Below are 12,355 nucleotides of genomic sequence, written 5' to 3' on the forward strand. Positions count from 1 at the left end.
GAGAAGGTGGTTTCAAAGTATAACATCAGCACGATTGATAATGTGAAATCTGTTGCTTATAATTGTACTTGATTTGTGTCTCTCATGGTATGGACTACAGTGTTCTGAACCAATGGTGCAGTGAAATGCGATATTATATTTTCCACTTCTAGCAAGAATAGATTGTACTTAATGTAAATAAATGTTTTACTTAAAATATTATGCACACATTTATTTTAAATAATGTATTTCTATGTCAATAGCTTTATTACATCTGGAGATCCCCTCAACATGATATATAACAGTATGTCTAAAATTCTCAACACACAAAGTATATTTAATGATCATAAATATTTGTTTGCAAATCAAGTCTTTGCAAAGTGTAAGCTAACAGATCTCTTTTGTGCTGGTGGTTCTGCAACTAAGTACATTTACTTTATGATTAAGAAAATATTTTATCTCAGCCAGATTGCCCAAGGCTTCATACTTCATAAATAGAGCACTTTTGAATTTAATCAAACGTTTAAGTAAGTGATATGAATATAAATATGTAGGCGTGTGATACAATAATGTTTATTTGTGCAATTAATTGTTAGCCATAATCTTGAGTTTGTTAAGAGAGTTTTATAAAAATGCAGTTGAGTCTAAGAATTTGCTCTTTTGCTAATGAATGTGGTAGGAGGTCTAGTAAATTCTTGGGTTAAGAAAATACACTGTTTTGTCAGTTCAACATGTTAGGGGGCATTTGAGATGGATGTTGATAGGTGGTTAGAAGACCTTTGCCCCCTCCTAAAACCAACATTCTCTCTCAATATAACTGTAGGCTTGGGGCTAACAATGAAAGTGTACTGAAGTCATATTTAGGACTTTTCAGTAACCTACTCACGGGTTGGGCATGCTCTCAGACGCTCAGCTACACTCCTAGATATAGATGATCTCCTTGTTTATTGATGTTCCTTTTTGTAAGCAATGAGTCTACACTTTACTGATGAGGACCGTTGAGGTCAAAATGTATGTCTTTGATTTTTGCTTTTTGAGTTCTTTTGCAGGGTGGCAGTAGATATATTAATATAACTATGGGACAAGAGCAATCTGGGGACATCATAGACCCTATGATATTGGGTGTGGACTAGAGTTTCCTCTCATTGCCCAAGACAGGTATCTCAAACTCCAGCAACCCAGATGTTACTAAACTACAACTTTGATGATTCTGTGGCCATCTATCGCATTTGAATATTCTGGGAATTTTAGTACATGCACATCTGGTGAGTTTAAGATCCATGATAGGGACAACATGGTCCCCCGCATGTTGGGTGTGGATCCATGTAGGTATGAATTAATTTATAGCAAACAAAATACAATAAAAAATGAAAATGGAAATAAAAACACAAATCAGGTTCTACGTGTTTCGTTTTGTATAACAGAACCTCCTGGGATCACAGCCATTTAAAACATTAAACCAATAAGTAATGCAGTTCAAAACACTGGCGGGTTTTGACGGATTGTGGAATGTAATATACTAAGGTGTAATTTGTCCATGTTGTGGCGATTTTACAATATGTGTTGTTAAATGGATAATATAGTCCCAAAATCAATTTTAGCTTTATGAATCAGTTTTAGATCATGATCCTGCAGTCTCACTGCTTAATTCTCTGCCATTTAGGAGTTAAATCCATTTGTTTATGCAGCCCTAGCCACACCTCTTTGCATGTGCTCAGCCTTCCTAAACACTTCCTGCAAAGAGTAATCTAATGTTTATACTTCCTTTATTGTAAATTCTGTTTAATTTATAATTTTTTATCTTCTGCTCTGTTAATAGCTTACTAGACCCTTCAGGAGCCTCCTGTATGTGACTAAAGTTCAAATTAGAAAGCAGGAGATAACTTTTAAAGTAAGCTACTATTTGATTGAAAGTGAAGCCATTTTTTTCTAATGTATGCTGTGTGAGTTACAGACAGCAGGGCCGGATTAACATAGGGGCTGATGGAGCTGCAGCTCCAGGCCCAGGCCCAGGCCCATGGAATAGGCCCATTGGTTTAAAAAAAAAAATTTTTTTTTTTTTTTTTTTTTTACACACTACTCTTAGGGTTGCCAGGTATTTCTCATGTATTTCTTAGGGTTGCCAGGTATTTCTCAGAAGTATTTCTCAGGTATTTGAGGCTGCCTAGCCGGTGCCGGTATTGCAGTAATACCGGCAATACAAATGTCTGTCTCAGTATAAACATAGATTATTCTGCAATACCAGCGCCGGCCAGTAGGGGGTCACTGTTTGTGTGGAGAGAGGCAGTGATAAGAAGTTACGGCATCTCCCTCCCTGCCTCTCTCTACTCACTGATCCGCGGGGGAGCAGCTCTGCACAGAGAGTCCAGACAGCAGCTCCGAGACATGGGGACGCTGATACATTGGGACACTGGGGAACATGGGGACCCTGAGCATGGACGTCCGCAGGAATTTTTCAGGGGGGGAGGGGGGGCATAATTGTAATGACATCCATGCTTGGCCCCTTTTTGACAGTGTCAAGAAAGGGAAGGAGCATAGTCATTTTCACATAAAGGATGAATAGCGTTTTCACAACTATGGTGTCAGGAATATATGTTTGTATTCTTGACACTATAGTGTTCCTTTCATCAAATTACAGGAACATTCTGGTCACCATAACAACTTTATCTAAATGAAAATGCTGTGATGCAAGGAGGCCCCTGGGTGCTCTTTCTTTGAAGGGGTGAAACCGCTCTCAAATGGTTTACCCCCAAAGGCTTCCTTCAGCTCCAGATCTCCAGGTCGCTCAACTTTCAACTTCTGAAACAGAGTGTCAGGAAGTGCAGACTGATGTTGGGCATCGGTGCCGCTGATTGGCTAGAGTGGTCAGCTGACACTCTAAGCCAATCGTTAGTTCCCGATTCATAAAAATGTTTTACGTTTTTATGAATGGGGAGCTACTGATTGGCTTAGAGTGCTAGCTGACCCATCTAGCCAATCAGCGGCACCCCTACCCAGCGGCCCTCTGTGTTTCCTGACACTCAGTAAATAAAAGTGAACACATTAACACTGATATTGTTTGTTTTTACCTGGGGAGATGAGAAGGTCCAAAGTTTCCCTTCTGATTCTTCCTGCCCCTTCCTGCTCATTGCTGCCCTTCCTGCTCCTTGCAGACCCTTCCTGCTTTTTACAGACCCTTCCTACTCCTTTCTGCCCCTTCTTTCTCCTTGCTGCCCCTTCCTACTCCTAGCAGACCCTTACTACTCCTTGCTGACCCCTCCTGCCCCTTGCAGACCCTTTCTACTCCTTGCTGCCTCTTCCTACTCCATGCTGCCCCTTCCTGCTCCTTGCAGACCCTTCCTGCTCCTTGCAGAGCCTTCCTGCTGCCTCTTCCTACTCCTTGCTGCCTCGTTCTACTCCTTGCTGACCCCTCTTGCTCCTTGCAGACCCTTCCTACTCCTTGGTGACCCCTCCTGCTCCTTGCAGACCATCCATACCCCTTCCTGCTGCCCCTTCCTATTCCATGCTGACGCCTCTTGCAGACCCTTTCTACTCCTTGCTGACCCCTCCTGCTCCTTGCTGCTCCTTCTACTTTATCCCCCATCCCTCACTTACCTGCTCTGTAGGCTGCCTCTGTGCTGCTCCCCTGCAGTTTCAGTCATGAGAGAGAGGCAGGGATAAGCTGTAGCTTCCTGCCTTTCTCCATTCACAGCGCCACCTACTGCACTGTATTCTCACACTAAAACGAAAAATAGCAGCACAAGCTGAAAAATCCGGGGGGGGGGGGTACTTCCCTTTACCCCCCCCCCCCATTCGGATGCCCATGACCCTGAGACACTAGGGACACTGTGGCCCCATGTCTCCCAGTGGCTCCTAGTCTGTGTCCCCATGTCTCCCAGCCACTGTCCCTAGTGTCTCAGTGGCCCCATGTCTCCCAGTGTCCCCATGTCTCTAAGTGTCCCCTAGTGTCCTAGTGACATCAGGACACTGGGAGACATGAGGACACAGACTCCAAGGGACACTGGGAGACATGGGGATACAAACACTAGGGGACACTGGGCGACATGGGGACACTGAGAGGCATGGAGACACAGGGAGACATGGGGACACTGGGCGACTTTGAGACATAGGAGACATGGCAGTGTCCCCATGTCTCCCAGCCAGTGTCCCTAGTATCTCAGTATCCCCATGTGTCCCTGGTGTCTCTCAGTGTCTGTAGTGTGCCAGTGTCCCTAGTGTCTCAGTGTTCCCTAGACTCCCAAAGTCCCCTAGTCTCCCAATGTCTCTGTGTCCCCGTGTCTCAGTGTCCCCTAGTATAAAAGAAAAAATCTCAGGCACTCACTGTGATAGATTTAGGCAGGTTTATTGGACACCGCAACGTTTTGACTTGTACCCAGGTCTTTATCAAGTCTCCAATGTCCCCTATGTATCAGTGTCCCCTATGTATCAGTGTCTCAGTGCCCCATGTCTCTCAGTGCCCCATGTCTCTCAGTGCCCCTTGTCTCTCAGTGCCCCATGTCTGTCAGTGCCCCATGTCTCTCTGCCCATAGTGTCTCTGTGCCCGTAGTGTGTCTGTGCCCGTAGTGTCTCAGTGTGCCCTAGTATAAAAGAAAAAAATCTCAGGCACTCACTGTGATAGCTTTAAGCAGGTTTATTGGACACCACAACATTTTGACCTGTACCCAGGTTTTTATCAAGTCTCCAGTGTCCCCTATATATCACAGTGTCTCAGTGCCCCATGTCTCCCCGTGTCCCCTTGTGTCTGTCACACAGTGTCCCCAAGAGTCTCAGATTTCCTAGGTCTCCCAGTGTTCCCTAGTATCTGTTTCCCATGTCTCCCAGTGTCCCAATGTCTCTCAATGTCCCAATGTCTCCCAATGTCCCCTAGTGACATGGGGACACTGGGAGACATGAGGACACAAACACTAAGGGACTAGGAGACATAGGGACACAGACATTCCCCCTTTTTGTGTATGTTCGCCCTTTCGCCCGTTCTGGTTATGAGATTTGTGTCAGTATCCCACCCTTTTACTGCATCCATAGACTTCCTGCTTTACTGGACACTGCTGTTAGGGGGTATGGGTTTACTTGAAAGATGAAAGCATTAGATTAGCAAAGGGTATGTGTTTTCTCATAGTTGCATCCTATGAGCTTCCCTACAGCATCAACTCCATCAGATACATGACGCTTAGGAGGTAGGACTGTTTTAGTGTTTTTGGTCAATAAGATTTTGTAATTAGGCCCATCATGATTATCAGCACCAGGCCCACTGGGCTCTTAATCCGGCCCTGACAGACAGGAGAGGTGTGACCAGGGCTGCATAAACGGAAACAAAATGATTTAACTCCTAAATGGCAGAGAATTGAGCAGTGATACTGCAGGGGCATGATCTGTACACCAAAACTGCTTCATTAAGATAAAGTTGTTTTGGTGACTATAGTGTCCCTTTAATGTTTTATTCTAGATTGTACAGTCATATCCCGTTTTATTTTGTATTTGTATATTTATATATGGGGTAGTCAGCTGGGAAGACTACCCTGGGAAGCTACTTCATAAGTTATGGTTTTTATCTACTATTTCACCGAGCACTCTTCGTATATTGATGTACACATTTTGCTCTTATATAAAAATGTCCGATATTTACCCTGTTATATATTTGCTTAATTCACAAGAAGTAAACTTCTGTAAAAAAAACTGTGTTGCTGTACAGTCAAAGGAAGGGCTTGATATTTTCATCTTATGCTCATGGATATATATTTCTTGAAAACTTCTGAAATATGCTACAATTCTAAATGAGCGTCAAATAGAAAAAACAAATCCAGTTCAAGGAAGGAACATTGAGAGTTACTGCAGGGTCCTGTACACTTCAGGGTCCTGTACAATGTTTATTGCGTCTCCTGTAGTGATTTTTGGATATAGATCCAGTAACATTGCTACCCTCAGTAAATATTGTGGGTACATCTCACTAACTATGCTACTGAATTCGTTTTTCTCTGTCGAGTTGTCCAATACCCTCTAGAGAGTGATTTAATCACTGGTCTTATATCACGGGTACATCAACGACCTATTTTTTTTTCTTATCTGGAAGGGCTCTAGCACTGATCTTACTAATTTTATCACTTTTTTAAACAGCAACAATAGAGTAATAATTATTAACTCCATTTTGAGTAAAATTAATATTCACTTTTTAGATCTCAAAATATATATTGTAAATAATTCACTAAAATAATTCAGAAAAGTACATTTCAACACTTGTTTTGATTCTACTAGCTGCCATTACGCTTCTTGGCTTAACAGCATCCAAGAAAGTGAATTAATTCGGCTAAGAAAAAATTGCATCAACCCACATGTTTTCCCAGAACAGGTTAACTCTTTTTAAAAGAAACTTTGAAAAAAAGATGTGAAAGTAATTGAGTCACTCATAGAGGACATTGGACAATACAACAGACAAAAACATATTTAGTGCCATAGCCCTAAGAATGTCAAGAAGGTCACAGCCCATATTGTACTAGAGTTCACAAATAAAAGTAATACAATTTTAAAAAAGTTAAAAAAAACATTGGAAAAACCTTAAAGAAGACGATATTTTTAAAAATATCCATCCAGATAGACCTACCATTATATTTAAAGGCACCCCAAATTGAAAATCTTGCCTTACTAAAAATTATACAAAGAAAAAAAAACAACCTGCGTTACATTTTTAGACAAAAAAGGATTTTAAAAATGTAAAACCTATATAGCATGCAGGTCCACAGACAAAAATAATACATACACACTAGAATTTAAATCTAATCAGTCTCAAAAAAATGATAGCATAAAAGATTTAATTACATGCAACTCTAAAAAATTTATTTCTATTTGAATTCCCATGTGGTTTATAATACGTTGACATAACCACAAGAAACATAGGGTAGCGGAAGATTATAGGAACATATCTAGAGGTCTCACCAACCACAGTGCATCAAAACACTTTTGAATTCATACTATAGACCCTACATTTTTAAAATTCTGTGTAGTAGAAAAAATTACCAATCAATGGAGACGTAACAATATGGTGCACTTTGACAAAGTCCATCTAGTGTAGTGAAACACGTTAGTGTTACTTTTTAATGTATTTTTTGTATCTTTTATATACCTCTAATAAACTAATGACATTTTAATCTTCCTAGAAGATCCTGTTTTGTCCCTGTCAGCTGCACATCATATTCCTTGGTGGGGATTAAATCACTTATGCTTTGAGGAGTGAGCAGAAGCCTCTTCCTACCCTAGACGTGTGAGTAAATTGCCTGGTATTTTATACACTTTCCTGTTAAAGTGTGCACTATATTTTATTTCTTTTTTTATCTACACATTGCAACAGTAAGGACCTTTACTACAATACATATCCAAGACTGGGGAGTGTACCACTTCACTTCTGTTGTGAGCCATCTGCAGGCTCCATAAAATGTGAGTGTATATTTTACACAATATTGGCAACACCTGTGACCACTTACATACTACACAATATAGATATCTATAGTGTTTATATTTTATAACCACTGCAACAACCCTCATCGGACCAAGAGATACACCACACATTCTACTTTACATCCTCAGGCAGGGATTGTACCGCCTCTACATATTGTAAGTCCATCTCCTCTTTTGTTCTTTAATATAACAGCCAACTTACTACACTATATAGATTTTGCTTGTCTTGTTTTACAGTGAGGATCTCCCCCCACTGCTCCCTCCATCTGTACCCATAATATTATTATATGCAAGCAACATAAAGAAACTTGGATCTAAGATGTATTGCTGTTTGCGGCCTTCTGCATTTGGATCCACCGATAACAAAGATCTGATCCTACCCATTCAAAGTAGTGTGATTAATGTTGTACCCCACTGCATTTGTGAGTTTATTTCAGAGGGGGTGTGGAAATAATATTTTTAATATTAAGAATTTTCTTACATACAAAGCAGCACTGACATGGAGTATTTTAATTATGTTAGGGTTTGTTAAACCAGCTTCTACATAAAAAAGAAAGAGGGACCGCGCCCCAGATAGTAATATGTAGAACAATAAACGTACACAAAGAATTTTTTCAAATGGTTCACATATAAACTCAAAAAAAACATAGAGGAAACACAATAGTGCAGTATGATATGGTAAATGGGTGACGTTGTAGAGTGAATTAGAGTAATATACACTCACAATTGATAGAGCTAACCAGGAGCTCTACCGTAATTCGCATATTATTCTACATATTACTATCTGGGACGGGGTCCCTCTTTCTTTTTTGTCTGAATTCTTTTTTCACACGGTTGGGAATCCTTGTACTGGTTACCGCTGCCTACAAATTATTTTATATTTAATATTGGAGTGAGCACCTATCACATTCTTTTCTATACCAGCTTCTACATAGTTTATGATTTTTATTGATATTTATATTAAGACATAAAATATTAAATAAAGTCAACTTTTGCATGATGGAGGAACATATAATAGAGTAATACTCAGATATTAATGTCATAGTAATTCTTAGCCGGCCAACTCTGTTAAAGTACCCCTTCCTCGCAGGTTCTAAGCTAATATTTGATCTTTATAGATAAATCAACTACATTGTATCACTTACATGAATCTTCTGCAATGTATGCTTATACACCTTAATACAATAGGTTCTTTTATTTAAAAATAAAAAAAAAGCTTCACTGATATTCATTTTGACATATTTAATTTTTATTTTAGGTTTCTATAGCATGGAATTGGAAACCCCTTTTAAATGTCTGGGGAACAGGAAGCTGTAAGTCTCTTATTTTCATTCGGAAGTTTCAAATTTGTTGGTTGGAAGCTTAGTCTCATAGAATTAGATTGCAAAGAATTACAATGTTAAAGTCTTTGAACGTCTCAAAAATGTCCTCTAAACATGACATTATTTAAAGCCGGCTTACAAAAAGTCTACCTAAATCCTTAATATAAATCCTATTATGACAGTAAATTGGATATTTGCCGATCTCGTCTTGTTGTTCTTGTTTGATTCCAATATACACAGGTGTGCTGGATGTCTGTCCAAAGTATCAACCTTGGCAGAACACAAAAAATGTTGCATAATAGAATTGTACTTATAGGTATGAAAGCATTATTTTACATTTTTTTTACTTCTAGAAATATTATACTTGTATATTTAGTTGAAAATATTTCAGATCCTGGAGGACTCAGTAGTTGAACTAGTGATCAGAATAAAACTTGGCAGTGGGAGCAGAAGAAGAAATGATAAAATACAATGTTTAAATAAAATCATGTTTTTTTTCATTGTTAATTTTTTATTTCTTACACACACAGAAAAAACAACACAAGCCATAAACAACACAAAACACAATAACATAAAACTAAATAAAATAAAAATAAAAATACATAAACAAAATAAATTCAATTTTACTTTTCTTTGCTATTACCTTGATTTAATTTACAATCCTTATATTCAACTTATACCAGTATGCAAAGTAAAAATAATTGACATTGACAATTAGTTCTTACTCACAAGCGGAATGCTCAGCATATTCGTCCTGTTTTAACAGTTTTAATACTATTTTACCTAAATCTTTCAGCTTTGCAGTCATACCCTATCAATTATTCATTAATATGCAATAATGTACATGCTTTAACCTCATATCTGTTTTAGGCTATTCCTCCTTTTGCTATAACCTCTATTTATACCTTACACCTATATGCTAACCAATCTTGCCATGCTTTTTCATGGCCCCCTTCTCTTCCTTCTATTTTATTTACTATTCTCTCATATTCATACGTCTTGTCTACTCTTTCCTGCACTTCCAAAATATATGGTGGGATTGTTTTTTTCCAATTTTGAGCAATGCTTATTTTTGCAGCGATTAATATATGAATAATAACTACCTTATTTTTTATTCGACTCCACTCTTGGTATATATGTAAAAGATAGAACTCAGGGAAATTTGGTATCACTGTATCCATTAAAATTTGAATTACTAATTTAACATCGTTCCAAAACTGTACAAGACGAGAGCATCCCCAAAAAATATGTAATAAAGTTCCCTTCTCCCTTTGACACCTCCAGCACCTGTCAGAGGCAGCTTCATACATTCGAGACACTTTTGCGGGAACTAAGTACCAACGCATTAATATTTTGCTATAAGCTTCCCAATATGTAAGGCTGTGAGATATTTGTTTAGTCATTTTTATAGCTTGATACCAATGGGATAGATCAAAGGTTTTTGATAGGTCTCGTTCCCATAATATCATATAAGGCAACTTTTCTTCCCCATTTACATATAAAAGGCTTTTGTAGCATATTGAAAGAGGTTTACTCTCCATATTAGGGTTCAAACAGAATTTACCCAACCAAGTCACTAAGGCCATATCTAATTTTAACAGCTTATTTTCTAACAAAAAATTCTTGATCCTTAAATACGAAAATACCTCTTTATTCGGAAGGGCAAACTCTGCCTGCAAACTAGGATATGATTTGAGCCCTGCCTCATTATATAACATATGCACTTTACTAATGCCATTAGTTTCCCAAGTATTCAAATTTAAATCTTGTATAAAGTACTTTATTACATATAATGGTGCTAAGACTAATAGCTTTACACCTTTTAGCAATTTAGGAGTCCATTTTAACCAATGATAGAGCATTAATTTTGTCGTAGAAAGCATGTTTTTGCCTATTGACCCATTCATTAAGGTCTCCCATAAAAGCTTTTCTATTAAATAGGGTTTCGCGCAAGCTTGTTCCAGTTTTAACCATACTGGTGAATTTAAACGGAAAAGTACTGCCAAAGCATAGGACAACATAGATGCCTGATAATATTTAATAATGTTAGGAATACCCAATCCGCCTTGTAGATATGGAAGCTCTGTAAGCCTAGCTGCCACCCTTGGCGGTTTTTTTTTTCCATATGTATGAGTTAAACATAAGTTGAAATTTTTTTAATAAATTTTTTGGCACAGCCATAGGAATAGTTCGAAAAAGATACAATACATGGGGTAAGGCCATCATTTTAATTGTGTGTACACGCCCTAACCAAGATGTCCCCAAAGTCCCCCAATTTTCTAACTGATCTTTTAATTTATGTAATACAGGAATATGATTATGCTTAATTAAAAGAGAGCTCGTTTTAGTAAGTTTTATGCCCAGGTATGTTAGAAAATCTTTGCGCCAATCGAACGAGTAAGTACCTGCTAATTGATTTATCTCCGTTTTAGGTACACCCAACGGTAACGCCTGGGTTTTTTTAACATTATTTTTATAATAGGAGATCATACTAAATCTTTCCAACAGTTTAACTAAATACGGTAATGATTCTTTAGGTTTTGATACAAATAAAAGTGCATCATCAGCAAAAAGAGCTAATTTTTGTTCCCCAACCGGGGTATTTAACCCACATATACCAGCATGTTGTTTTATGTGTCTAATCAAGGGCTCTAAGGTTATTATAAAAATTATTGGGGAAAGTGGGCACCCCTGGCGTGTTCCATTTGAGATCTCAAATTTAGAGGATATAAAGCCAGTATTCATAACCTTCGCTGATGGTTTTGAGTATAATGCCATAATATTGTTCACAAAGGATTGTGGAAAATTGTATTTCTGGAGGACATGCTCCATATAACCCCAATTCAAACGATCAAACGCTTTTTCAGCGTCCAAAGCAAGCAAAATCCCCTGATAATTATTAATACTTGCCCATTCTATAAGATTAATATAATGTCTTGTATTGTCCTCTACCTGTCTACCTGAAACAAAACCAGCTTGCTCCTCTGAAATAAGCCCCAATAGGATCGGTTTTATTCTAGATGCCAATACTTTAGCATATATTTTTATATCTACATTTAAGAGTGAAATGGGCCTGAGGTTAGCGCATTCTGTTGGTGGTTTACCAGGCTTAGGAAGGGTTACTATAAATGCCTCTAACATTTCCGGCGGAAATCATGTTTTTTAATGGTGGCATACCATAGAGCACATGTCCCAGACAGTAACTTCAAGCAACGTGCATGCGTTAAATATATCTGATGTCAGGGCTGATAGGTTCTATGTAAGTGTTGATTGTGAAGGATAAAATGTTATGGCCAGGGATGTTGCTAGGGTTAGTGCTAAAGCCCCATCCCTGACTCCTACCTTACTCCACCCCTTAATATGCCGCTTGGCACACTCAAAATTACATACAGACACACACACAGATACAAAGACACACTCATAGATACAGACAGGCAGCCACAGACACCACACAGACATGTGCATGCACACACATGCATAGATACACACACAAACACAGACAGGCACAGATATGGACAGACATACAGGCACATGCAAGCACAGACACATACAGGTACATACAGAGACAGACAGGCAGGCAAACACTGACACCTATACAGAATTAAAAA

Source organism: Pelobates fuscus, chromosome 4 (genome assembly GCF_036172605.1).
Source record: "Pelobates fuscus isolate aPelFus1 chromosome 4, aPelFus1.pri, whole genome shotgun sequence".
NCBI lineage: Eukaryota > Metazoa > Chordata > Amphibia > Anura > Pelobatidae > Pelobates > Pelobates fuscus.